The sequence below is a fragment of the Diuraphis noxia genome, unplaced genomic scaffold, assembly GCF_037042655.1.
Source record: "Diuraphis noxia isolate RWA-SAM2 unplaced genomic scaffold, SU_Dnox_SAM2 contig0003, whole genome shotgun sequence".
Lineage (NCBI taxonomy): Eukaryota > Metazoa > Arthropoda > Insecta > Hemiptera > Aphididae > Diuraphis > Diuraphis noxia.
The window spans coordinates 22,941,665-22,969,392 of NW_028301713.1; the positions used below are offsets into that span (position 1 = coordinate 22,941,665).

Sequence of the window (27,728 nt, forward strand, 5' to 3'; positions counted from 1 at the left end):
CCTACGATAATATATAATAATAATAATAATAATAATAATATCGCTTCGGTATTCTTTCCGCTATTCCGAGTAAAGTAAAGTGGTTTTTTTTTTTTTGTTATGTATATCGCGTGTATAATACCACTACCAAAGCCGTCGCGTCATATACGTTCCATATAATACTTCTTTACCACTGCTGCTGCAGCTACCACCCACTATATATGGACCAAGATACGTGTTCGAACTTAGGATTGCTCGCGAGTGTGTGTTTATATATAATTTTGTTCGCATTGTTGTGTTTATGTGTAAACCTATTTATGTATTATATTGTACACGGTGGAAATTATTGACGTCAGTCCCGAAACGGACCGATCGAAAAACAGAACGACGGCGGCAAGCAAACGAAACCCTCATGGCTGATGTACCGTGAACGCGTGCATACGTTTAACACCGTCGGATTTGATCACCACCCCGCCACCTACCCATCGACCCACATACCGCCTAACCCACACGCGTGAGCCCAACACTGATCTGGTCGGCGTATACGTATGTAATATGTACACGCGAAAGTAGATCCTAACAAAGGGCACTTTATTAGTTTCCGGCTGCGCGGGTTTTGCTGGTGTGTGCGAGCGAACAATCGAACGAGTGTATTACTCTATATAATATATCGAGCCGATCGTATTTTCCCTAAAGACATATAAGCGGGTCGGCGACGAGCGCGGGTGGACCGTGGAAATACGATGTCGAGTCAATGGTGAAATTGGCATTTTTGTTGTTTTTTTCACCACCCTAACCACCCTCGACCCCATTTCTTTCCCAGACGCGCTGTTTTTTGTTTTTGTTTTTTTTTCGCCGAAGTACACATTCGCTCCCTTTCAATTTGCAGTAAATCCGAGAGCGACGGACGTTATTTACACGCACGAATGCGATGCTTAAAAACGGCCACTGCATATAACGACGCACGCGACCGTGCGCAGTCCTTTCGGACGGACGGACGCTTTAATCCCCGAAGCCGGAAAGTATTTATATATTATTATTATTATTATTTTAATCACATCCTATACGAGCCCCGTCGTTACAGCGTTCCTGTTCGACTCATATTATAAAAGTTTTAATAATTCACACAATATTATATACTACGCATAGTGTTGTGTGTGTGTGTAGCGATCCTTAGCCAAGTCCATCGCTCTCGCGATTCCAAAATTTGGTACATTGGTAATCCTACACATATACCCACGGATTATGTGCACTTCGGAGTAATTTTTTTTTTATTAATTTGCATTTTTAATTGGGGTTCGCTCAAAGATTTTTTGGAAACACAAAATTTGATCATTAAAATGGTTGTCACATGGATATTTACCTATAATTAGACCTGTATTGACGTTTAAAAAGTCTGTGTGGTTCACATTTGACAGAATTTAAGAAAGAGTGAATCCAAGGGTGGCATTTACGTTAATTTTCATGGGAAGCGCGTGGAAGATCAGCTTGACGTGTAACGTGTTAAAATATGAGTTTAATCCAAACAAATATTCGTAACAATTATTCAAATACCTATAATACCTACTTATTATTATGTTATTACTTTTTTCGAATCGTTTTTTTTTTCAATTACAATTTTATGACTTGTATATAGTTAATGTTATGAACCTAGTTATATGTTATACGTTATTACGAACGCAAAATTCACTTATAAATTATTATTAGTTCGCATCAAATATTGACAGATAATGTGTGGGCAGCAATCGGGAATATTCCAAATCGGTAATGGTCACGCTTGGTCATTGCTTTGTATGGAACTCGAATTTATTCGCGTGATTGTTGACGGGCTTCAAGTGGTGTTGATAAATAATATTACCAAGATAACTGCCCAAATATGATTTTTTTTTATATATAAATCATACTGAGGGTGACTGTGGAAAAACACGAAGATTAAACGATTTCGATTTTCAGTCGATACTTTCATAATAAGAAATGGATAAAAATGTCCATCGAACTGCAGTCTGTCTGTCGTGCATCATCGTAACACTAAAACTACCTAGAAAATGTTTAATAGTTGTTGATGGCCGATTGTAAAACACAAGATTATATTAGTACGAACGAAACAAAAAAAAAATTGGCAGAGTTTGGTGAAGTTCCCATCAGTAAATATTGTAACAATAACATGTTAGTAGAACAATAATTGTGTAAGCTACTATCACGATGGCTTATCAGGTGTATGATTGGAAAATATTTAAAAATAATTATTTTTCACATTTCACCTTGAGTTACATACAGAGATGCATAGGAAATAAATAAATATTTTATGTCCTCTTGCAGTGTCGCGGAAACCAATGTTCATACCTATGTGGGCATGTGGCAACCGCCGACACCTTTGAAAGTGGGTGTGTGGGTCTTAGGTGGTTAGGGTGGTTATGGATGGGGGTAGGATATGATTGTGATGTATACAAATAATTCATATAAGGAAAAATCAAATATAAATATTCCCGAATACCAAAAACCGATGTGAATACGCGATTTAGTTAGGTGTATCTGGGTGGGTGGGAATTAATGTTTGTACTTTGCCTTACCTATAAAAACTGAGGTCGACACCACTGTCCTCTTGCACACAAACAAAATATATTTGAAAATCAATTGCTTTAACCTTTTCGACATCCAATTCGAAACGAATCTTAACGATTGTTTAATCCTAAACAAAAACTGATAAAGTTTTATCTTAAATTAATTACAATTTGATTAGTAATTAATTTATATGTATTTTGAAGTAACAGGAGTTTTGGTGTGAGTGACGTAATAATAGATATAATATATTAATATTATGTAACCTAACCATCAAGTTTGACATTTTATGATATCCAGCTAAGTATTATTATGAACTTAAGTACAGTTGTATAAACATCCAAATTAAATCAAACGGTACAAATTAGAAAGTCACTTGTTTTTATTATCCGACTTGACTGCTGTCAAATAATATTAAAGCGACAAAAAATAAGATTTCTAAACAAATATTTTTCACGAACTTACAATGTGTATGACTAATCGTAAATAACAGTCATAATATTAAACAGTATAATATAACTCGAATATTTTTCTTGTATCTTTCTTATCTAAGTGCTTTGAAGTTGTGTTTGCTGTGTATAATTTATTTTTATTTCTCTTGAGACTTTACTGTGTTATACATATTTGGTCATCTCGTTTTTTTTTTTGACAATTTAACTCTAAGATTGCATGTACGATCTTGTTCGTAAATATAATATAAACAGTAATTTTAATAAGACGTTGATATCGACTTGTAATTGTCTATATGGCCTATGGTCTATTTCCAAATAATGATATTTACGTACATGTAATATTCCTGTTGGAATGTTATTCGACAAAGGCAAAAAAAAAAAAAGAAAAAGAAACAATGACAACCAAATCGATATGTGCGTTTCAATTCAAATTAAATCGATCTCTGCGTTTCAATTCGAGTTTTATTGTTTACAAAAGTTTTTATTAAAAGGTACAACGATGAAAAATGTATCCAATTGATGTCTCCAGAAAAAAAAAAACATTCTGACTGTTGCAAAATCCTGTTTACTGTTCTATTGTGAAAAATCCACAACACGTCGGCAGATGGATGATTCCGACGAACGTTGATTTGTGAAACTCGTCACGAAAATTTTAATAAAATCTAAATGAAAAAAATCTCCGCTCTGCTTAATTGATAATGAATATTGATGAAAATGTATCCTCGGAATCCGTCACCGTCGACGCCATACTGACGTCTCTGGATTCGGCCGGAGACTATAATATACATAATAATATATTTTACAACCCAAGGGTTGAAAAACTTTAAATTTGAAACGTTTGTATAGGTTGCTTTTTTTAAATATTCACAGTATCGCCATATAGCACAGCAATAATATTATTCGATCGCTGCACAGCGTACAGCCTGCGTAAGAACAATTAATAATAAAATTTTAATAATTTATTGAAATTAGTTGACGGCTTAAACGCTGTTGAGCAATTTAAGCAATTCAAATCGCCATCGTTATAGATCCCGCACGGTTTTGCGTTTAAAAAAAAAAACACACGAAAGACCTCCATCGATGGACAAAATTTATTACCGATAGGCCGTCATATAATGTTAATATTATATTAGATTATACTGGTTATCATCCCGGCGAAAGAACGCACACACGTTCGGTAGGTTACTTACGTCACTTTGGACCTAAAAATCCTGAAAAATTGGTCAACGGTAAAAAATAACGATAACGGCAAAGACGATGACGACGACGAATCGAATGGATATCGGTAATAATAATGATATTTATATATAATAAACTAATATAGGTAGTAAAACTTGTGTTTACATTAGCAACAACATCGAATAATAGTCATAAATTATATAAGCGCAGATTACGCGTAACAGATGGTCCACGGTCGCGGCTTACGGTAATAGTTTCGATAAAATTTCCGATCTTTTTAGTGTTTAAATTTTACACACACGCACACTGCACATGCGTAATATACGCATGGTGACACATATGATTATAAATTACAATAATTTAATAAACGATATGTTATTATTATGTGTTTGCGAGTGTGTTTTTCTGTCTTTTCCTCGTCCTTTGCAATCGGCCGACCGTTGTTTTTGTAACAGTTCACTTTCACCGATCCGTCGCCATGCAACCACCACCGCGGTGTCATAAAACTCGAAAAATAATACGTAAAAGTATCAAAATCTATCCGTGGTTTTTAATAAAATAATAATAATATTGTAAACGATGATAAAAAATAATTTATGGATTTTATTTTCATCGTTCTTATTCTATTGACATTATATAAATTAATATTTCGGTGACGATGTCCAATACCATGTTTAATTTCTCGGGACGGGTAAATTTATCAAAAGCATGAAAAAAAATCTAAAACCACCACTTTATAATATTATGATTATTATATAGGAATGTATCATGTGCATGTGTGTATTTAATAATTCGTTTACGAATGTATTAATATAGTTTATTATAATATATTATTGATATAGTCGTGAGGTGGCTTAGTAAGCTGTACTTTTTAAAATGTCTTTAGGGTAGGGAAAGGTTAAATTAAAAAAATTTAGCTAAAAATTTCAAAATTAAAAATCTAAAAAATATCAGAGTGTGGAATTTACAAGATATTTGTACTCGTACCGCAAAGAACCGCGATATAACACATTTACATACATAGTATGGTATTACCATTATTACGGTAAATGCCATTTATCAGCTAGTTATATATTGGTTAATGTTTGCGATTTTTCAGTATTTTTTTTTTCTACAATATACCTAGTCTTTACATTATCATTATTCACTTTTCACTAACTAATTACTATAATACAATGTAATTATAATTAATAAATATTTGTTAGCCCATCAATCACACATTTCTAATTAAATATCTATAAAATTATAATTAATTTAAAACAATTTTGTTCATCTATAAAAGTTTAGGGTGCCGTGAGAATTTTTTTGAAGTATACCTACGGTGTACCATGTTCAATACAAGTTTGAAAACCAAGCCCGGATTAAGACATTCAGGGGCCCAGGAGCCAATACACGGTTGTGGGCCCCCATCAATAAAAACAATTCTTTAAAATTATATAAGAATTTTTCAATGAAAACCACTGCTATAGACAATAATATGACATTATTCAAAGTAAATTATTGAATCATTTAACTGCAATCGAAATAATAATATTATATCGTGTCAAACAATAATTCACGAGGATTCGCATCGCTGCAGATAAATTATTAGTCAAAGTCGTGACGCAGAAGAAAAACCGTAAGCACACATGTTATCGTTATACCTACCTATTATAAACGCAACGACCGTGGTTATTGTCACACGAGTTTCCAAAGACGACGAATCTAATCCTATTTATAGTAATAATATTGTCACTAAACGATGATAATATTTGCGATGGAATCCTCTGGTTGTACCTATGCCATCACGAGTATAATTGTATCGGTAAAGGTAGGATTATAAAATTGAAATCGACATCATCATGTTCCGACTGCCGTTTTTCCGTTACGACATAAGTTTGCACATCACAAGTTTCATGTTACAGCTACAACACGTCTTGCAAGTGTATTGAATCCTTGATCTATGATCCAAACGTGTTACAATATCATAATAATATAATATTATACATGTATAAGCGCCGCTTTAATCGAGTCAAACGTGTCGATTACCTATTAAACAAGCTCTTGTTATGGTTGCAAGTAGGTAATATATATTAGTAGGTAGTTTATTATAAATATAAAATATATTATGAGGTCATCGATGCCTGTGCATATTCGGAAACCTATCGATTTTTTTTTTGAGAAAATTTACAATTCATAATTATTTATGTAAAATACGTAAAATTTATGACTGTGAATACGTATAGCGTAAAATAATACACAAAAAGCACCATGATGAGAGAAGTCATCTGTCTCCATGCAATGAATTTTAAATATCTGAATATCTGATTTGAAAAATGTTTCATAAATACCTACCTACAATTCTAATCATTAGAGTCACGTGTGACCAACGAACGTAACGCATTCACGATTTCCGATATTAATAGAAAAAAATTAAATTTTCATCATCCGGATTATATACATATATATATATTACGTTTGAAAGTTTAGTTGAAGTACCCAGCATAGTATAATATGTACAGTTCTCGGAGAGTTGCGACTGAAACCGAAAACTACACAAACGTACGTCAAACCTTTATTATATGTCCATCGTATAAAACCAATCAGACGATGATATTATTACGATTTGGCTGTTTGACAATATCAATATTATTATATAGCGAAACGGAAGTTCAGCTCCGGCAACCAACAATCATTACCGCGTAGTAGCTGGACGGGAAAACTCAGAGGATATGAAGAAGAGTTGTTACAACTGCAACAATAATTATAGTTGCTGTACCGTGGTATAACTATATGTATAATGTTGGGATATTATAAATTCGTTATTCGTACTCGAAATACGAGCGACAGAGTTTACAATGTGCATAATATACGTCACTATACGCGATTTATATATATATATTTATTGTATCCGATGACGGCGTCTTTGTGCCGCACAATGGGACCCGTCACACAATTGAATGATAATATTATTATTGTAACGAGAGAGAATGCCCACGTCTGTCTGCGGCACCGACTGTACCGGCGTGTTTCTCCGTTTGAATTGAGATAACATTTTCGGAAGATTCCCGCACTACCGCGGTCCGGCTCGTCGTCGTCGTCCAGATGCGATATAATGTTATTATAATGTAATATAATACCACGATAAGGGAGACACGTGCGGTTACCATGGTTGCTCGCCACGATGACGGTATACTGTATTATTATTGTCACATTCGAATCGGATATATATATATATATATATATATATAAACGTGTATACTGGCCACCAAGACGCCAAATTCCGTCATTTGACGGTTTCCGTCGAATCTTCGATATAATTTTACTCCTACGTAGTACCTCGGCCGGATCATTAAGATGTGAAAATTTAATAATAATATTATTATTATTATTATGCGCACCAATATGCTCGAATTATTATACGTTTCAAATAGTTGCAATCCTTCCGAATGTGGTGCGGTCAAGAGACGGCTATATAATATAATATTGTATAGTATCATCAGTGCTGCTCCGGTGGTAGACATCCATCCCTTATTGTATAATAATTATCTCAACTCTCTAGTCAAGTGTGCACAAGACCGTTAAAAATTGTATAGGTGCCTATTATGTTGAAGTCCCAGAATTCAATTCAAAGTGCATTATATATATTATTTTGGGTGTTCTACTGTTCTAAGAAAATGCATTCCAAAATAATATTATGTAGGGACCTACACGATTTGTTTTATTTTACAGAAAACATACCACTACATAATTCAAAGATAAAACTTTATTTTTTTTACTGATTTTCCATTTTTTGTTTTTTATTTTTTTTTTTTTTTTTAATCGTATTCATTTTCAGTACACATTAATATGTGTCATACGAGCGCCTTAAGTGAATATCAAGAAAATCAAAATATTATTAAATCGAAAAATATTGTTTTTATAATATTATTTTATTTTTAGGTAGTTTTCGAGTATTTTTCATCCGTACAAAAATGTCAATCGTTCTATTATGATATAACGTCTTCTTTTTACACGCATCAATTATCGGATTTAGTGTCTTACGGGGAGATTTAAGCAAATATCAACTATACGTCTTGGTCAGTTGAAGTTGCGCCGCGATCGCGTTTATCTCGAGTCTATACGCTTTTAATATATTGTGCTAACTCGGTATTTTGTTTTTGTATGATTGTTAGTGTTTAGTTGAACTATAGAAGTGTTGCATCGCCTAAAATGTAACAGTTGTTTTCCTTTGGCTTGCGTGTCTATCAAAATTGAATTAGTTATTTTTTAAGCGCGTTACTTCGTTTAAAGACATTTTTTGATAGGTCATTAAAAGTATTGACAGTAAATGTATATAATAATATTATGTATTGTTATCGTTGAACTTTTTGTACGGCCTTGTATTTCATTCCATTAATAATTGTATATCTCGTTGCTTGCTGAACATAAAAGATGACTAACACGCTATACAGACGACATCGCACGTGGCCATGTACGTCTCGCGTATAACCATAATATGTAGTATATACCATAGCTACACCTGGTTATAATAAATTTATTTAATTATTTTATACGGCTAAAAATAAAATTTATAAAATTTGAGTCTAAATACTTACAACTAAAAATGAATAGAGTATAATATGGTATAACGATGTAAACGTTCAAAACATAATATGCTATACGATTCGATTTTTAATTTTCAAACGCATATAATCGCTACAGTAGCGCGCAAAACAAATATTTTGTTGTATGTTCAATCATTACCAAAACCATCCACGAATTCCACGAGACAAAAATAATTATAATATTATCCTGCCGATAGTGCATTGGATTTGCGCGTTCGAATATAACATCGTAATTAATTATTATTACTAAAATAATATTGTTATTGTCTGCGTATGTCTGCTTCAGCCGTTTTTGACTGTGATCCAAAACTACAAAAAATAAAAATAAAATAAAAAATGGCAACCCATCGTTCGAACACAAACGACTCATATTTATGATATTAGGGTATAGCATTGTCGTACGGATTATATTATTATTATTGTGTGTGCATTTTTTTTTTATCCTGAAATACACGACGACAACGAAATCACAACATAGTCACGGTCCCGCACGCGTCTCGAATCCTTAATCCGTGAAGAGTTCAATAATATCACAGATATAATATATTAGTGTAGATATAATATAAATAAAAAATGTAAAATTATGTTATTATTTCGCGATAGCATTGTCGTTGACATTCGCACACAATATACGCGGACACTGACCTCCGGGTCGTTACGATCGTTGGCGGTCACATACTCGCATATTAATATGAAATATTTATTGTTATTATGGTACGTCCTATCCACGTAGGTTACGTAGATACGATATTAGTCGCATAAACTATCTATTTGACGTGACTACGTGTGCGTGGTTGTCAATGACCGTCACGAAATGCTGTTTTAGCCGATCAAAAAAAGAGATTATTTGCAAGTGGGTGGTGCAGGAGTTGGAGAGGGATGTTTTTTTTCCTCAGCCCATTGATAAAAAAAATATCGTAATTTTACACGGTTTTTTTTTTTTGTTTTATATTGATCTAGGTAGAAATTTTTAAACAATTAACTATTAAGGTCGTTGCTTTTTAGCATTTTTAGACAAAGTTTATAAATATAAAAATTCTATTACATCATTATTATTTTTATTTTTAAGTGTATTTCTAATAAGTGATTCACTTAACGTAAGACACACACTGCACAAAAGGTATTGATAATTGTTGGTAGTATTTTTTTCATATGGTTTAAAGTCCTTACACGTTTTTTATTAATAAAATAGTTATCTTAGATATTTTTTATCTGTATACTTTTTACGTATTTTATTTGTTGAAAACAGCACACATTTATAAATATTATCTTCAAAAGCAGAATATATTTTGGAGTATTTCAAAACATAAAAATTGAATTTAGGATGAGTGTTTTAATAATTATAATAATTTAAAGTTTTGACCCATTCCGCTTAAATCTAGATTTTAAAAACTTAAAATACTCAGAAAAATATTCTGCTTTAAAATGAATATTGTACGTTGTCATTCAAAAAAGTTAAAAATTTGGTCCCGATTTCTTCGAAGGAAGAGATGAGGTCACTCGATATGTCTACAGGTTCTATAGTTATATTGATTCGTATATTAAGTTTGGGTTTATTTTGTGCTCGAGTCTTGCTTCTTTACACGATGCATATTACACAACTTGAGTGTATGAAAATCTTTACTGTGCATTTTAAATTTATGATTTCAGAATTACTTCACGAGGGCGACGGTGCTATATATATATATATATATATATGTATATTGTATATCAGCGCCATTATACGCGACCAAAATAATCGCACCAAATTAAGCAAGAAAATATTTATCGCTGCCGATACGAGAAAGTTCGCAGTCGAGTTTTCAGATAATATTTCACTTGGGACTAAGTAGAAGTATAATAACAATAATAATATATCTGCAGGCCGAGTGTTTCGGTGACGGTTATTTATATAGACTTTTTTTTCGTCTAAGTCGCGCAAATTATAAGACTATTGGTATGCGCACAGTTTGTGTACCACGTACTTTTCTCGAAACTTCCATTTAATTAATAAAGTTGCAAATATCTCGTTATTTATACACTTATTATAATAGGAGGTACATTCCGTGAATATTATAAAATGTTTAATTAAAGTCTACTAAAAAGCAACAAAAAACACCATTTAAACAAAATATAATTAAATAGTGGATAGTAATATTACTATAATAGTCATTTTAATTATTAATAATTGTGTTGTTTATTTATCAATCGATTATGAAAAAAAAGATTTAAAAATAGTCATCAAAGTTACAAATTTTTTGTGTATAACAATAATAAATATTATGCGACAGCAAAAACTTAGAATTATGGTATAAATAACTTCATCGCAAAACGCGCTCGCAAACTTTTCAAACTTTTCGAATTTTTGTTGATTTTCTAATATTTCATACAAATCAAAGTATATCGTGATACATTACTCGGGTATATCGACTGGTGTGATTATATTTTATCGTGTAGGTAGAATGAACAACCGTTGACTAAAATATCAAAGTTTATGCTCAAGTATTTATGTCGAATGTTTATCAACAAATATCTATCCCAGAAAATTCGGGGAAAGTTTTTTCGTTGATTGAAAAAAAAACAACAACAAAGTATGAAGTTTAATAACGAGTGAGGCTGTAAATCCAGCGTATCTCGAGGTTTTCAAGAAGGGTGTCCCCGGCGATCAAAATATAAAAAGCTCGAATTGAAATATATATTATATACTATACGCCAAACGTTTTCCTTAACACCTGTCACGATTCACGAGTGAGAGGATATCTTGTGTTCTGTGATCGCGCGTGGCTGAATGTGAATGGTTTAAGAAGACTATATGATATGACCAGCGAATTGAACACTATCTAGCCAGCAAATGCAAACACAATAGGCATAAAAGAAATGTCTAGTTGGAAAATTCTCCTGAAACGAGTGGTACTTATAAACGCCTGCGCCATTACACTTTTTGTTTGATTGGTTTTATTTGATAGCTGTGAAATGTACCACTCGACTGAATATCATATCAGAAACTCAAACAAGATTAAAAAAAAAAAAAAACTATCTTAAAGAGTGTAGAAAAAAATAACAAATATTATTCAATTCAACGCAATGAATGCCAAAATATTTAATTGTTTGTTTTTTCTTCTATAATTAGTACTTTTAAGTACTTACCTACTATTATATTATTCTTCACACTGGTGATTTATTAATATAATAAATTAATTTATATTCAGGCATTCAGCGTAAAAACCCCCGATTACATTAATTATTATTTCAGTCGTTTCAGAATTTTCGATAATCTTTATTTATTTAACAGCAACGTTTTTAATTTATGAATATATCCGTTTTAAATCGATATCATAATATACTCATAAGTCTTACTGTTTTGCATAAATCTTATTAATCATTAGACAAAACATATTTATGTTTGTTGAAAAAGTTTAAAAGAACGAGTAACGAAATATTATATTGTTAAGTAGGTATAATTAAAAATAAAATAAACATTTCAAACACGTACAAAAATACGATTCACTTGCAGATAGTTTGTTTTTGATATGTTATTATCATAATATTATAAAATAAACAACAAACAAAAAAAAATAAATTTGAGTTTATTTAGAATTTATGTTAAAATACAAGTATACTATCATAAAAATAAAGAAAAAAACGAGCTAAACATAAAGTTTAGTGACCGTAATACTACGTGGTGTCATAAAACAAACGTTTTTCCAAAAAAAAAAAAACCATTGAAACTAATGTAGTTTTATAATTTGAAATGTTTTACAATAATTAATGTCTCATGTCGCACCCACACGTCGGTCACCGTTGTGTACAGTTTACTGTCTTTCGTCGAAAGTTCATAGATATAGGCTATTAATAATAACTTATTATGTATATAGTCAACCCTTCTCCGAAGTCTCATCTCGAGTGGGAGCGACAATAATAATTATTTTATTCCCTTTCGCGAGACCACCGGAAATCGAGTGACGAGCGTCGAACGAATAAAATAATTATATAACGCATTAACGATAGTAATAATATATTATACACATTTGTAATATATTTGCTCTCTTGAAACGGAAAATTAACCGTTATCGTCGACACCCGTACCGTTTCGTAACACCTGCAGCTCATCCTCGCCCAACATCAGTTATAAATACGATAATAATAATAATAATAATAATGATTATAATTATTATATTACGGTAACGAGTCGACAGGTATTCACTTATACACACACGCGTGGCCCACACGAGCTTCAAATCAGCGGTAAAACGTGTTTGACCCGCGTGCATCTTTCCGATCTGCTTTGGCACGCCTCCAAATATAAATAAAAATATTGCGATTTATTCCTTTATTATAGGTACCGCACGCGATTCATCATAAAAAAATGCGTACTATTATATTATTATGATGGCCGATAGAGAGAACACACCCTCCTATTTAATGAAATTATTGAAATTCGTCCTTACACTAAAGTGGTGTGACTCGGGGATGTATTCTAATTATAATATAGGTATATATTGTTACCAATAAACTTCGACACCGTAAAACGATTATAATATTATGAATTTATGACGTTTACTTTCATCATATAATAATAATATTGTATACTGTATGGTGTTTAGTGGGCGAAAAGTGTTGACGCTCGTGGGACACTATAATACGTGTTGAACTGGTACCGATATTATTCACTCGAAAAAAAAAATCGAATACAATTTAATATACATAGGTCAGTTGGATAATGGTGAGGGATGCAATAATTAACGGTACACGCCGAGAAGTTCAATCGTCTAATGAATTTATGTAAGTGTGGCACTGCAGCTCGCACGTGTATTAATGTTTTTGGTTCGGGAATTTATGGTTTTCCGCGGTGGATAATAACAATTATTATTCCTCGGTTTTGTTGTGTTTTAAGCTTTGAATTGATGGCGTCCATTAAAACGACGACCCGGGCTATTGAATGTTTGAGAAGGCGAAAGAGGGTGGAAGAGGGAGAGTACAAGATGGAGAGAGATACAGAGAACGAGAAACAGAGAAATAGAGAGAGAGAAGGTGAGAGAAAGAAAATAGTATTGCAGTGTAGTAGCTTGCGTGGGGTGAAACGGTGGAAAAAACAATCGAAAGAAAAGCGAAACCACCTCGACAATTAAAAATGACTGAGACTAATAAATTCACGGGGGCCGAAAACAAACGTCTCTTTTGAGTGAGTTGTTGCTGGTTGTATAAGAATTGGTAAATATTTCTTTAGTTTTGAGTATACTACCCACTCTACACCCTTCTCCCTTAATCCCGCCATCGGACACCCATTTCCTTTCGTTTTTTTTTTCGTTCGCCTTTGCCTAATGAAATGAAACGTAATCGAAAAAAAAATGATAGTAATAATAATAATAAAAGTAATAATAATTCAGACGAGTTTTATCGACCATTCCGCGAGTGAACAGATGCCTCCAGCCGCTTCGTCCATGTTTTTAAATATTTTACCTACCCTCGCAGTGAGGAATACCACTTTGTACATATTATATATAATAAATATATATATATATACAGTCAAGAGGATCTATTTGAATTTACGTTCCATTTAATGTGTTTTTTAAGTACGACATTATTTTGAGGGAAGATTTAATAACCGTTTAAATTACTTAAACGTTTACTTAAAAATAAAAAGATAAAAACATTAATCCGCATTCGCGGTTTTTGCCCAACAAAATCACTATCCACGCAATATAGCTGAGTACAAGTTGCGCAATCGTTTCTCGCGGTACTCTGGTACAACACATTTGGTCTAAATTGTTATTGTATAAAATATTATTTAAATATTTTTCTACAAATACCAAATACTCGTATATTCTATAAACCATGAACGATGCTTTGCTGTATCTATCATTAAACGCCCAATAATAATTACGATTTAATCGTAACGACCAAAATATAACGTAATGAATATGACACGGATGCATAATAATCCCAATTTGCATACAGTGTCCATACGTGTTTTGAGAAAACGTTCAATCGTTTATTAACAATAATATTATTATGTCCCGCAGTATAATATAATGCTGTCTGTAGTCTGTTGTAGCACGGCACGCACGCTTAAGTCGTAAATCATTTCGATATTTTAATATTTTATCGATAAATTACCGAACAGACGGGTCCGGAGTTTTCGATTGTCCGAAATATAGGTATAACAATCACAATAATAATAAGTGGGTATACGTACATACAACATAAACATACAATGAGATTATATTATGTACTGCAACAAAAGTGATTATCGATGTGCCATCGACTTGTGACGGCTGGACATTTCGTAACTCAGTGAGTTTATATATTTTTGATTCGAAGTCGTCAAATACACTGCAAGGTGGATTATAATATTATTTTACGAAACTTGAAGCCATTCGTTTTATTCTTTTTGGTCTAAAACGAAATTGTGTTAGCTATATATTTGGTTTATACTAGTTAAAAGCAAACACTATGAAATATTATTTTGCGCTTTATCAGGTTTTTCGAGTAGGTATACTTAATATTGGTATTTATTATTTTACTACTATAATATTTTTTTTTTCAAAATATGTTGGTCGCTGATCAATCGATTTTATCCCATTATGTTTGATTTATAAGTTTATCGATAAAATTTCGGTACCTACCTTTTGAGTCATTTTCGACAACCTTACGTCGTGTGTAATTTTTTTTTAATTTGGAGAGCTTTATTTTAGGTGTTTTCTTTAATTTTTATTGCCTTAAAATTCGTACTCTAATTATTATAATATAAACACCTAAAACATATTCAATAGGTATAGGTACAATCGATGTAAAAAAAAAAATATATATTTTATGTGCAAAATATTTGAAAACAACGATCTACATTAAAATGCTTGTTCTGCAGAGCATGAGTGTTTTTTTATAGATGTTCAACCGACTGGAAATTTTGAACCTTCATAAGTTTTTATTTTCGAGTAGGCTATTGGCAACTACATGGCCGGTTGGATTATATACACACATAACACGACTGCAGCAGATACAAACGACGTTTAAAAAAAATGTGTTTGATGTAGGAAAGTTATTTCGATTTATACTGATTCTACGTGTAGACAAAATGATGGTAAGTGGAATATAAAGCAATAAACAGCAACTTATGTCAAACAACAGCTATCATCCCTCTATCGTGTTTATGTAACTTGAAATATGTCCCCGTAGAGTAGAATTGATGTATTTTTAAAGATTTGACATCGACTTGTTTCGTCTAAACATTTTGTACCACCTATGTAAGTTTATAATTTATTTTTCGAGTAATAAGCAACGCCAACCACACTGTTCAGCGAATCAGGTAAATATAAGGATACCTAATATTTAAAAAATGTTTTTGGTATAATATAATGTCGTTTTGATTTATTGGTTTCTACCAGCAAATTAAATGACACTCAACGGTAATCGTAATCAGTGGAGGTCTATTACGTATTTATATAACTTTTTTATAGTCTAAATTGGCGTGTTTATGTGGCTGTAAACTATATGATGACTACATGAGTAATAAAAATGTGTATGTGTTGGTTTTTAGCGAGTCAATTACACATGTCGTTGGATATTATTATTTATTTATCATCCAACCACTACTGTATGATGACCGTAATAAGGTGTGGACCAGAGTGTATGATATTCGAACCAGAACTTCTGCGAATGTGTTGTTGTCGTCATGTAGATTTCTCATTTTTGGGTGCGTGTGTGTGTATTTTTTAATAAACGACATTGCGTTAACAAATAATAATATTATGTTTATAAATGAAATATTTGCAATAAATAAAATATCAACACGATAATAAAAGTCTAATTTTTTACAGTTAAACGTTCGCTGCTACCAAATAGTACGACAACGTCATCAGAGCAGATGGATATTAAAAAACATAATGTCAACGTCGATGATGTCATGGGAACGCTTTACATTATGAAATACCTTACACTATGATATAACGAGAAAATAATAATAATAATAATAATAATTTCTATTATGCATTTAAAAATAAAAATAATCGTGTACGACAACTGTAATCAAACACACAGTTTTATTGGTATTATATAGTTTTTCACACGCATAATTTCTCAACATCGTGTTTTCGCAGTAATTCACGAATCTTACAAATACATCACGAGCATGCGCAGTAAGTATGACGATAATTTCATGTATGTATATTGCACATAATATTAAAGTGAAAAAAAAAAGACAATAGTCTTATTAATCAGTGGACTGAAAATACCAAATAAAATAACGCGAAGACCCACCTTTATTATATTAGTATATTTTCTACAAATGCTAAAAGTTTTCCGGACGATAAATCCAAAAGACGCGATAAAGGCGTTTTCGGCCCGTTATATTGTTTATTATACAATAAAATAGCCCGATGGGTTGACCCTTTTGGGTGACCCTTTTGGATGACTGGACAAGGTTTTTTTTCAGGTCCTGAACCCGATCCGGCTATAAATGTTATAATGTCGCGTGACTTCGATTTAAATTAATAACAATCAGAATTTATACCCTTGCTGAATCATCGCCGGCATGCATAACGTTATTTAAATGCACCACCCACCGAAAGAAAAGGATTTATTCTGCTTTTTCAAAACGGCGTTTGGCCGCCTACTATGACTGATAATTTGATATTTTTTTTTTTATATTATGTGCTCAATCTTGGTGGCGATTAGGGGTTGGAGGAAGTTGGTACTTGTGTGACCAAGGTCAGGAATGTGGATAATGTGGGTGAAGCAGGATTTTGTGGAATTGCAGTGTTTTACTTTTTTTTTGAAACTGAGTCGTGATTTAAAGATGCAGGTCGATTTGAAAACGGATCTAGATCAAACGAAAACTCAAAAATCTATTGGTTTGGATGTTGGCCTGTAATAGTTGTCACGATAAAATAATAATATCCGTCCTCAGATCAGAATCTGTAAAAGAACAGTTTTTTAACCAGGTTTTTCGGGAGGAAGTTTCGAGAAACTCAAAAATCGTAATATTATAAAAACTAACGGACCCTGTAGTTGCTATACATATCCAGGGGGCTTTTCAGCAGTTTGGATTGCAGGTTGGCACATGTGCGTCTCTTAGACGTGAAGAGATCTTTATATATAGTAATAATAATAATAATATTGTGCCCGGCACCGAATTACAGCCGACATCGTTAAAACGTGTATTGGTAATTTCTGTATTCAATTCCGTCGTACGTGTGCCAAATCTAAAAACACTTCTAGACGAGTTTTAGCGACAGCACACCCATACACAAACGAATACACATAAGGCGTATAGGTGTTGTTTGAATAGAATTTAGTGTGTCGGCGTCCTGGATATCAGGTGCGCTGTGGACGGTAGAGACTTCCCCTTTGTTGTGATTTCGTTGAAATAACGTTCGCCACCGCCTCCTCCTCCGACCGACATCCGCAATATACCGCACTTTATATACCTATAATGGTGTGTGTAAATGTATACGATATATACATTCATAGGTATTGTATAGAATACATACACTAGGAAGTGCACGTTATCCAATTACAGATTTTCAGCCGGACGGATGGATAGCGTCCGGAGCAGAAGGGGTAGTGCGGTTGAGAAAGCGACAGAAAATATTTGAAACCTACCTATCTACCCTCCACGTGACCTGCCCGGGCGGTGCGATGGTTCGATATTAAACATTAACTTTTCCGCTCGGCAACGTTTTTGGACCTCTTTGTTGTACTCTTCTACCTTAGTTACTGCAGGTTAAAGGCCAGCACTACCACGATATATACCACATACGTGTGCGTGGGTATATTACACTATACCGGTATTAATGGTTGCAAATAAAACTTAACTCGGTCGAGACTAATGAAGACAAATTACGACGTGGACCGGTGTTTGAGCGTTTGTGAGCGTATAGCGTATGGCCTACAACAGACGAGACGGCAGGAAAAGCAATACCCACTGCAGTGGTGCGGGTGTGTGTGTGTGGTGGCGGTGGGAAAAAATATAACAAAACTACAAATGATTTGTTTCGAAAACAAACACACGTCCAACTGCAGATAATCAACCAATTTTTCAGAGCACGAAAAGAGATTCGTTTCGAAGGTGATTTTTCTTGAAGTAGATGTATCGCCGGAACGTCGTTAATAATATAAGTTCGGACGACGGCGGAAAACGGGCGAAAGGCGTGAAACACGCCGCCGTCACAAAATGCTGCTACCTATAGATTAGATTAGGTCAGGTTAGGTTAGGTTAGGTAATAGGTATACTGACTAATGGTTGATCGTTAAAAGTACGCTGTGAGCGGGATAACCGGCCTGGCACATGATATTATATTATTATTTTAATTATAATAAATGATGTTATTACGAAGTATTCGAAAAGCGGTAAATAATGTAATATTATCTAAAAGGGTGGCTGCAACGAAAGTCATAATGGCAATATTAGTAAGTGAAACTGGGGGTTGATATCCTCTGTAGTTGAATAATTATAGCAAACGCATTTTACCCTCCCTCCCAAATTCGTCAAAGAACTTTTTGTGTTTTTGTTCATTGAAATATCGTTTAAAGTTTTAAACACAAGAAAATATTATATTATTGTAAAAAATATTTTTACATTCAATAGACGAATATTAATGACTGATATCAGTACGTTTAGTGTGTAAAGAACAAAATACAAATTTAACATCCTTATAAATCTTTAAAAACGATCCGATTTGGAGAACGGAATCCATGCCTGTTATCTAAGTTGTGTGTCTGTGGTTGTGCCACAGATACTTGTGAGAAATATTGAGTTCGTGTATAATATTTTAACAATGTTTTATAAATGTCATGTATAGCTTTTATGATATATTTGACAACTTTTCCTGATTATCGAGACTACGAGGCTCATCTATGTCTACAAGATACTCTATTGAAAAGGTTTGAGCTCTTAGAGAGCGCTTTGCATTTTTTCAATCACATACATAGGTATAGAGAAAGACGAATAAAATTTTCATTGAGAAGGTACTCTAAATAAATTTTTGACATCAAAGCGATTAATTTTTTTATAGAAAGTCAATATTACCTAATGTTTTATTGAATTATTTTTATATAAATTTGTTTATTTGCATCTCATTTCTACACTGTGCTTTTAAAAATTGAGTGTTTTTGGCGGGCTATATAATACCCCTGGATTTCGACGAATTATTGTGTTGATAATTTATTAACCTACTCGACGTCCTGTCGTCGACGGACGGATTTATGGGCACTCGCAGCTACCTACATCGAGACGAGAATAATAATATAATATTGTAACAATAATCCCTAATGTGTACTACTGCAGAGAGTGTTAAAATTGATTTCTTTTTCTTATTCATTTTCTAATCACTCGCCACAGGTAATTGCGGCTACGGAGCAGAAATTCCTCGACGGGTCACAGTTCGCGTGGCCGTCGTCATCGGTTGTGCCTGCGGAAAATTGCGACAGACAGTCACGACGGATGTACATACAACTGCACCGTCCCATGAACATAGGTACGACGCACGAGGTCTTGGAGAACACGCATTCGTGCTAGTAAGCCACCGACACGGTTTAACCCGAAAAATTCTTGTGTTATTATTATCATGTTGTCTCTATATCACATAATGTTATAATACTTTTATGAGGTATGCAACAATACGCGTACAACAGCGGTCGTGGGCGTTTCACGAAAAATCGTGTTTATTCCGACGCGAAATATACAACGACGAAACAGCGAATATTATAATATTATAAAGTCTGTTAGCGATCGAAAAAATCCTCCCCCCCCCCCCGATGTTGAGAGGGTGGATTGCACGCATAAATCTTTGAAATAGCTGACTTCCACTATAAATATTATCGTTATTATTACTATTATTATTATTATTGCGAACCCGACTCACGGACGGACGATCGCGCTAGCCCTGCAAATGGATCTGAATGACCTATACATTAAATATTATACATTTACTATTTCGTAAATTCCGAACTTCCCGGAGAGTAGGTACCTACACACTTACACACGCACATATATATTTATTATATTATCGCGAGTATATAAATCCCGTCTCTCGTAAATTCGATTTCGTCCGCCGGATATTCCGTTTGTTTCGGCATACATACATATATACTCGGCCCGCTGCGCACTCGGTCGTTGTCGCTAGAAATTGATATTCCTTTCGGGTCTCCGGCCTGCAGATAGGGTGCGAATTTTCGCAGCGCGTTAGCCACGCCGAATACAAACGACTTCATTAATCGCGTGGAGCCGAGGTGGTTATCGCCCTCGGCCGTCATCCGCGGATGATAATGGCTGGCCAGTGCCGGGTTCGCTACTCCGGTGTGTGTGTGTGTGTGTGTGTGTGTGTGTGTGTGTGTGTGTGTGTGTGAGTAAGATGTCTGGAGGGAGGAGGATCGGACGCGGGGATACGATGTTTCTCGTCCTCTTCTGCACCACGCCACCATATACCCGCGCGCACGCCCACGGCGCTGACCCACAAAACGCCCACGCGTTTGTCGGATACGACCGAAAATTCGACCGGAACACTATAATATTATGTCGTTATATAATAATGATATGCTGCCCGACGTGTCTTGTTTTTGTATTCACTCGCAGCCTGAACGTCACTAAATTTAATGTGTGCGGGATCGTAGTACCTATCTGCAGCAGATCGCTCACTGTCGTAGTCAGCAACTTTCGATTTTTTCGGACGTTTAAGACGTCGTCGTGTTCTTTACGCGACTCCGTAGGTGTCGTACGCGGAAGACCCTCGAATTTCTGACACACCCTTCGTTCGTATTGTATAATCACAATGGCAGGTACAATGGTAAGCACAATGGAAAGCATATTATTATGCCTGGACGATGACAAGCAGCAGCCGGCGATTGCAACGGGAAAGTTTAATTTTTTTCTGGTTTTAACACTGACAAACCAACACCTCGCAGATAATATTGGTGTTGAGATGGCAAACAGAATCTTGCATTGTTATTTACGATCCCTACGATGCCAATCAAGGTCTTTGATTCGATGTGTCTTAATGCTTAGACGAACGATTTTAATGTTAATATTTTATCAATTTTTGCTGATCCACAAAACTTCTGCTGGAATTCAATATCAGCGTATCTGATAATGGCTCACTGTCGTCAGCTACTTTCAATCATTGGGCGTTATGACATCGTGTTTGTCCGCCATCGCAATACGGCGAGGTTCGTATACCTCAAGAGAATTACTTCAAACTACTAATTTGGTTTTGGACAAACACATTGATGAAGACCCAAACAGATGATTGTTAACCACAACTACAGTCCCGGGCCCACTCTGTATATTCGTTGTCACTGATGTCGGTTATAACATTAATATCTTAACAATTTGGATTTTGGTAAGCACCTACATAGCGGCTTTCGTTGTCCAGTTTTTGACTTCATATTAATATATTATATTGTTATAGACTCGCCGCCACCGCCGCAGTAATTACAAAACAGAATCGTTAAGTGAGCACACAACAATAACCATAACAATAGTATTCTAATACCGATATAATACCACGATTGTTCGATGTACCTACCAGTCGTTGAATAACACATCACGATCGTATTATAAAATATTATGTGGACGTCCTAATCGAGACGAGTTCGAAAACACTATACGACTTCCTACGATCCCGGAGTAGGAGTGTCCGCAAACAATATAATATAAATTATTGTGTGCCAGTATGCTGCAACGGGACACGATTCGTAATCAGCTGCAAATCATAATTACGATAGTGATGTAATTATATATAATATTATTATTATGACGATGTAATGTACATTCGGATCTTTAGATGAAAGCGACCACCTCGTGCATTATTCGATCGATTGTATTGAGTTGCTGCTGCAGTGTGTCGTAGTATAATATAGGTACCTACAATTACCTTGGTATAAAATATTAATTAACTACGCGAATCCGACGCTCAACTTCATGTGCGCTTATATTGGTTAAAATTAGGATTCGGGGATATCGTACATAATCTGTTATAAATTATAATAATTGTACACTTGCTTCAGGTACCGGAGTTGTTCATTCGAGCCTACCCGTTTACAACTCTGTCTCAAGTTCATGAGAGTTGTACGTAGAACTTCCTCGAGCAGACTTGAATATTGCGCTATAATTGCGTGTCCGCAGTGTATAGTATATGAATATCATGATGATGTTTTGTTATAATATCATAATCACCGTCAATTGCGTGACAATCGGATTCTCGTTAATAATTTGTTCGATGAAACTCATCTCAGGAGTATAATATTTTTGAAACAGGAATGGGGAGTGTATTGTAGTGGTGATCGGATATAATAACGACTGTTTGTTTCATCAAAGTTCCTAATTGGCCGAAACAAAACGCAAAACTCGGTTGCCATTCCTCGTTAATAATATTATATAATTGAAGTGCATTGTTTTATTATCGTCGGTCCTGTGCATATTTTATCGCATTGCAGTCGTTGCAATTCGCTGACTTGTAATCAGTATTATATAATATATGCGATAATTCACCGCTGCCGATTCAGAAGTTTTATCGATTATTATTAATTTTATTTAATTAAATATTTTGATAATCTATATTATACCAATTTAAAGGCCAACACTCGTTGGAAAATGTCATCATCATCGACCTCTGCGAGTATTTTCCTATATGTTACACTGTCTATCGTCCAATTTTAGCTCTATATAGTTAATACGTCGAAATGACGAAGATCAATATACGTAGAGCGTTTAATCTTTTCGTCTGATTTCAAATTGTCCGTAATAGTAATTTATTATTATACTATAATATAGGTATTTAGGTAGTGAATGTATACATAAATCCAGCAAACATATTATTTTGGTCTGAAAACAGCGGTAAACAGTCGCCGAGCGAGCGCGATTGATTCATGTCTGTGTGACTATTCACATAGTGTTCTGTTTTCTACTTTCGCGAAAGTTGATTTTCAACACATCATGCTGCGCAAACTCTTCGTGGGATACTGTGACTGCGCTTACAAAGTTCAATCATTGAATATTGCCACGTGCGCGTTTAAAAAGTAATTATCACGTGCATGAGAAAAACAATCCATTAATTATTCAAACGACAGTCTAAGCGCCGGTGAAGAATACAGTTGTGTAAAACGAGTTAGGTTAATTAAAAAAGCGTTTTTTATTTTTTCTTTTTACCGAGTGAACATTTATTTATTTTAGTTTTGTGCTCCTCAATGTTTAAGATTCCGACCAGCTGGTAGCAGTAATAATACAATATTATGCATAGTTACTCAGACCTCCATTCCTGGGAGACCCAATGGAGGTAGGGGGAGAGGGTTGAAACATAGTCCTCCGTGATAGGCTTTATATTATATACCCGACAAGGGAAATCGATTTGCGCAATCGTACAATTTTCACAAGTATACATTATATAATAATATATAATTGCACGGTCCAAATCGAATTACAGTATTGTTATCGAAACACGGACCTAACGAGCTATATATTGTACGACCCGAAGAAATCTGCTGCGACTGAACGCAATGAATATACGATTTTCAACTCGTTTGCTTGTCTGTTCGTTTGATTGATGCAACGTAGTCGTCGGAGAACGCGTGACAGCATAATTACTCACATTTCGAACGTAATTGGCATTATATATATATATATATATATATATATATATATATATATATATACATATATTAAATAAATAATAAATACAAATATTATTCCGTCAATTATTTATTTTTGTTGTTGTTTTTTTCTTAAAACACACACATACGTGCAGCACCCACGTAGAGATTTTTTCAATACTATAGTAATATTGTCGTGGGCGAGATTAGGTATCCAATTCACCAGTTGAAGCAAACATTCATATGATAACACATGAAGATTTTAGGTACTCAATAGCTCGTTAGAATAATATGGCTAAATAAAGAAAAACAGTACTTAGCTGACCGATCAAAAGTTGTTACTGCGGTTACATTAGGTATATGTAATATGATATATCCTTTGATCCTGTTCAGATGGTTTGTGAGTATGTAGTCTTGTCAATTGTATTGTAGTTACATTGCAATTTGTAGTAGATAGATTGTAACAGAAACAATACCCAATAAATCAGTAGAAATTGGTTACTATGGTTACAGTTGGTATCTGCAATATTATGATAGGGCGTTCTTTGATCCTATACTCTAGAGATTCGTACGTATATGTCGATACATGTCATTCCAACGATTGTATTGTAGTTGCTTTGCTAATCTATTTTCGATTGGTTTAAACTACCCTCGAAGGTTAGGTTACTTACTCTTCGAATCATTTTCCAATTATAATTAAAATTATTCTAAAATATTATAAATTGTGTTTCGCGATACGGCATCCATAAGACGACACCAGATTAAGATAACCGTTTTATCGTCGTCGTCGTATTATCAATAATTTTTTCAGCAACACATACAATTATTTATTATGTAAATAAAATAATGAATAAATTGACAGAAATGTAGTAAAATCTCTGGGGGGAGGGTAGGGTGGGGCTACTGCCCAATACTTTTGTACCTGATTATAATTCATACGTGAGCCATATTTACAATATGCAACTACACGTCGAGCAATATAGGGCAATAGTAATATTTATTTCTATAAACAATATTCGATATCAATAGTAATAATAATATAAAATATCGAAGTCTACGAATAAGTAAACGATGTCATATATATATAATATTTATCATTATTTATTATAAAAATATAATATAATTTTAAATTATAATAAGTTTATGATCGATGAAATTACATACGCGTAATATGGTCCAGGGTTCCGGGTATGTACTCGTAGTTCGGGACTTGAGGAAATTGCATAGGTAATATTATAATCCATACGTGGCGTAAATTATTTAGTTGAACAAGAAATTTATAAGGAGCAAGGGGTGGTGTTATACTGCAAATATGTTTTTAAGTGCCTTTGTATGATATTTATTTTGGAAATTCAAAGTGTTTCTGAGAAACATCATTCAAATAAATTGAAATATTATGTTAGTGAAATAACTTAGCGACATAACTACCAGGATGAAAGGACAAAATAAAATAACATAAATAACCAATAAATATTTTAGGGAGGCTTAAGTTCACGTTTTGGAACTCTTGTATACTGACATTTCCCCACCAAGATTTCTATTTTGTATATCATAAAAATACATAACGTATATAAAATTGCATAAGTTATATCGTGGGTCAAAACTCACGAGGGGCTGAGCTCGTATATTATAACGACGGCATATCGTGTGTGTGGGCAGTTGAAAGGTACGGATTACTATTATTATTATTATTGATAATAAAATAGTAATGAAGAGAGGTCTTTTTTTTTATTTCTTTTTTTTTAAACTTGTTTCCCATTCTATGTAAGCAGCGCGTGGATATATAATAATATGTATGCTCAGTCATAGTGATGTTCGACGATTTATGCCACACTAGGGTTTAGATACGAATTATATACATATATCCTCAACGATATACATATACGCTATAACTAAATAAATATATAAAAAACATTTTAATATTTTGGTTACCGTCAGTTTCATGATAGTAATTTGTTCCATCGTAGTAAACAGATATCATAATTTAATAAAATCTTTTTATAGGCTATAATTATTTTTGAAAAAAACTATGTAGGTATATAGCTAGGTTAGGTTAAGCTCAGGTTTTCACTCGGCTCGCTATCGTGTGAGAGTATGAGCTTATTATGAAATAATAATGATTAAATATATAGGTAGTATCGACTATTATATAATATGAATAGGATATACTAAAAATATGTATTATATGGCCATTAGAAGTTTTTTGGACGACCGTACTTATATAATAATTGTACACGTGTTGTCCAATTTGAGTATAGTTGCGTTTATTTGGGCATTGCATTGTAAAGTTTGTAAAATATTATCCATCTAATGACGTACATGACATTGAAAGAGTAAAAAAAATACAAATAAAAAACTTAGTCGAAACGAACTAAATTCGATCAATCATTATAGTAGGTATTGTAATTACTAATTACGAAATCGTTTTGTCGTGCAAATGTACATCAGATAAATTTGTGATTTGTAAAACTTTATGTCGTCGTAGAAAGGTCGTAAAACGCCGAAATGATACGTATAACATATACATAAGTATTTTAATTTTAAACTTTAACTCGTTTATTAATATTTACGACCAAAATGGATTCACCGTCGACGTATCTGTAGACGAAAGAGTATTAGTATAATCGTTAGTCGAAAATAATAATATGTTTACTAAAATTTTAACGGACATGATTGCACCTGTATGCAATCGTAAAAAAATGTAATTATTTTTTTACGTGAAAATAAATACCATAAAAACGGATATCTAACTACTCTGCATTTCAGAATACAAAATGGCGACATGCAGCCAACGATCTACGCGATAATAACTGTTGATGTACGCACACATGTTATAATAATAATAATGATATAAATAATAAATTCACCCGAGCGCATGTACAAGTAGGTACAATTCGTTTAAAGCCGATTTGTTAGTTTTATTTCGTTTTTCTCGGATGTACCGTGTTTACTGTCGAACGCAAACATCGTAAAAAACTGAGAGACTTGTGTACTCGACAGCGTACGCGCATGTTTACCTATGCCAAGGACCGAGAAGCAAGACTTGGAATCATTAATGTATATAAATAATATGACAGAAACATGTACAAATCTACATTAACAAAATAAAAAAGAACACATTCAGTATATATATGTATAGTATTATAATTCACGAGATTTTAATCGAAAGTGTACGGTGTGTGTGTATGCGTGACGTCGTCGTGTCGAAAGACCGTTCTTACGCATAAGTATTTAACAATAAAATAATATGGAAAATGCATCAGCGCATGGTGCATCGGTGCGTGGTGTACCAGTGTTGTGCAAGACGCTCGTGTTTATTATTATTGTAATAAATATTTTAGAAAACAACTTTTGTGGTCTTATCCCTATTCCAGTAGGTAGGTAAAGCACGACGAAACAATACAATACTCAC

The 27,728-nt window shown here is 33.7% G+C and overlaps 1 protein-coding gene across 3 annotated transcripts in view; it reads right to left on the reverse strand.

Annotated features, from left to right (window-relative positions):
- LOC107165210 (uncharacterized) overlaps window positions 1-27,728 on the reverse strand; it is a 116,003-nt gene that overhangs the window by 20,908 nt on the left and 67,367 nt on the right. The window contains exon 1 of one of the 3 annotated variants that reach the window (XM_015513347.2): window positions 2,550-2,668. The exons of the other annotated variants lie outside the window; for them this stretch is intronic. The gene's annotated coding sequence lies outside the window, so the exon portion shown is untranslated. Of the gene's footprint in view, window positions 1-2,549; window positions 2,669-27,728 lie in introns of those variants that run through there. 3 annotated transcript variants of the gene reach the window in all.